Genomic DNA, 3,288 nt, shown 5'->3' with positions numbered 1-3,288 from the left:
CCCAGCTGTGGAATTGCTGAGTTAAAAGGTAAATGTATATGCAGTTTTCTTAGATATTGCCAAATTTCCCTCCAAAAAGCTTGTACCAGTTTGCTTTCCTACTAACAGTGTATGAGAGTGCCTGTTACCCTACAGAATGTGTTATCATACTTTTTAATTGTTGTCAATCTGATATTATCCCAGTATAGTTTTAATTTGCTGATCTCTAATTTTGAGTAAGATTAAACATCTTTTCCTGTCTTTAAAGGTCATTTTTATATCTCTTTTTGTGGATTGTATGCTTGTGTCTTTTCCCCATTCTAATAGATTTTTAAAAATCCTTTTCTCCTCAATTTTAAGAATTCTTTATATATTAGCAATATTAGATTTTATTTATAGTTAGATCTTTGATGCAAACATTTTTCAAAGTTTTCAGTTGTCTTTGAGTTTATTTTTTGTCATGCAGAAAATTTTTATTTTTATGTAGCCAATTATCATTTTTCTTAATTGCCTCGTAGTTAGGAAATCTCTTATACCAAGGTTAAAGAGGAAATCACCCATGTTTTCTTCTAGTACTTCCCTCCCCCACAATTATTTTTACATTTAGATTCCTGTTCTATTTGGAGTTTAGGCTTATGTATGGTGTGAGGTATAAATCTATTTTATTCCAAATGGCTATCCTGCTGTCCCAGAATCATCTATTAAAATTACAATATTTTTCCTAGTAATTTGTGATGACACCTTTGTCATACGCTAAATTTCCATTTGTATTTAGGTCTGTTTCTGCGTTTTCTGATCTATTCTCTTCATCTGTTTATCTACTCATGCACCAATACCACACTGTTTTAATTATGAAGACGTTATTGTATGTTTTATGTCTGACAGAGCCAGTCCTTCCTCTTAGTCTTTTTTTTTTAAGTGTATTCTTGTCTATTTTTGCATTTTTCCACATAATTAAGAAAAAGTATGGAACTCTTCATGAATTTGGGTGTCATCCTTGCACAGTGCCATGATAATCTTCTCAGTATCATTTTAATTTTAGTATAAGGCCTGCCAAAGTGAGTATACCACATGATTTTTAATATCAACTTGTCTAGCTCCATAAAAAGCTTATTCCTGTTTTTATTTGGATTGTGTTAAATTTTACATTAGTTTGGAGTGAATTGACAGTTTGTGATCTTGAGTCATGCTACTGAAAAACTGGGAGTGTCTTTCCATTTGTTCAAGTCTGTCTCCTTTTATAGTTTTCAGGACTGCTTTATTCATGTAGTTTTTGCATCTTTCCTTTAAAATTTATTTTGAAGTATTTAATCTTCTTTGTTGGTAATGTGGATGAGGATTTTTCCCCGTTATTATGTCTTCTAACTAGTTATTATATGTATATATGAAAAGTAACTTCTGCATATAATGTTTTTATCCTGCTATCTTTAACTTATTTTATCATTTTAGTTAATGCCATTTCTTTACTTGAGCCAGAAATAAATTTTTATTGTGTTACGTCTTGAGATTTGATTTATTTGTTATAGTACTTAGCCAATTCAGACTAATACAAGACTATCATAATTTTATTCCCATCTTAAAATAAAGAAACTGAGGCCAGAGATATTGACGGATTTGCTCAAGGTCACAGAGAGAGCAATGGGTAAAACTGGCTTTTTAATCAAGATCCTGTGTTATTAACCAGTGCATAATACTCTCTCCTCAAGGTTTGGACTTCCTGGGTATTGCTATTCATTTCCATTTGCAAAAGAGAGAAAGCACATTCATGCCTCACCCTCCTTTTCTTTGTTTACTGTGGCAGCTGTGTTATTCATTGCAGGGAACTGAGGGGAGCTCTAGGAGGACTGCTGGGTGGTAACAGCACTGGAGTGGACCAACCAGCCACATCAACACAGGAAGCTACACAAGCTCTTGTAGCTATGAAATTCATAAACGCTCAGCTCTGCTCTACCTTCCAGATTGTTCCCAGTGTGCAACCAGTGCGATTTTTCAAAAATGAAAATACGTTAACTGTCATTCCCCTTCCTTAAATCTTTCAATGAATTCACAGTGGTGTGGTAATAAAGCCCAGAACTCCTTCACTCGGCCTCTGCTTTACTCTCCAGGCTCCGCTCCACTCCCACCTTCCCTCACTGACAATCTGCAGTACTTCATCCTTCTGCATCCCATTCAGACAGCATCTCCTCCGGGATGCCTTTCCTCATCTCCTGCCTCGTACATCCCCTCCATGCCTTCTGTACTGCCTTGGTCTAATGTTCATTCCATTGCATTTTTATCACTTAATTACTGCCTGTCTTTTAAACTCTTGAGGGTACAGACCAGGCTATTTGCTTTTTTAAAAAATCATAGTTTATTGGGAAGACAATGTTTTGTAAAGTTACATAGGTTTCAAGTCTGTAATTCTGTAATACATCATCTATATATCACATTGTGTGTTCACTACCCAGAGTCAGTTCTCCTTCTGTCATCATATATTTGATCCTTTTTACCATGTCTCACATAGTAGGCACTTAATATATGTTTGTTGACTGAGTTAATTTTTTTTCCTTACCTTTTTTGAATTTATGGCATACTCTTATCTCTCTGTTTTTTTTTTTATTAGTTTCAGGTGTAAAGCAACATAATAGTTAGACATTTACACCCCTCACAAAGTGATAACCCCCTTCCCCCAAGCTACTACCCCTCTGACATCTTATATAACTGTTACAATACCTTTGACTATCTTGCTTGTGCTATACTCCCCCTCCCATGACCTTATATATATGTGTGTGTGTGTGTGTGTGTGTATATATATATACTTAAGATACATATTTAAATATATATATATATGTATAATTATAGTTGACATGCAATATTATTCTACTTCAGCTTCAGGAGTACAGCACAGTGGTCATGCATTTACACCATCTATGTAGTGATCCCCTTGATAAGTCCAGTGCCCACCTGGCACCCTACATAATCTTTACAACATTGTTGATTATATTCCCCATACTGTATTTTATATCCCCATGACTCTATTGTGTCCTAATTTGTTCTTTCTAATCCCTTCGCCTTCTTCCCCACTCCCTCCCCCCTCCCATTTAGCAACCAGCAGTTGTTTTTCTATGTCTCTGAGTCTACTTCTGTTTTGTTTGCTCATTTATTCTGTTTTTCAGATTCCATGTATAAGTGAGATCATATGGTATTTGTCTTTCTCAGTCTGACTTGTTTCCCTTAGCATAACATTCTCAAGGTCCATCCATGTGTTGCATACTCTTATCTCTTCTTACTATGTTGTCTTCTTCCGTGCATGGGAAATGATTTTCCTGT

The 3,288-nt window shown here is 35.2% G+C and overlaps 1 non-coding gene across 1 annotated transcript; it reads right to left on the bottom strand.

Moving 5' to 3' along the window:
- Window positions 1-939: 939 nt before the first annotated feature.
- Window positions 940-1,048, bottom strand: LOC117029539 (U6 spliceosomal RNA). The gene has a single exon (XR_004424275.1). It is a non-coding gene; the product is annotated as a U6 spliceosomal RNA (small nuclear RNA).
- Between the last annotated feature and the right edge of the window lie 2,240 nt (window positions 1,049-3,288).

The sequence above is a fragment of the Rhinolophus ferrumequinum genome, chromosome 10 (assembly GCF_004115265.2).
Source record: "Rhinolophus ferrumequinum isolate MPI-CBG mRhiFer1 chromosome 10, mRhiFer1_v1.p, whole genome shotgun sequence".
In the NCBI taxonomy this organism is placed as follows: domain Eukaryota; kingdom Metazoa; phylum Chordata; class Mammalia; order Chiroptera; family Rhinolophidae; genus Rhinolophus; species Rhinolophus ferrumequinum.
The sequence above is the reverse complement of the archived record's forward strand: the minus strand, read 5'-3'. Positions and strand labels throughout refer to the sequence as shown.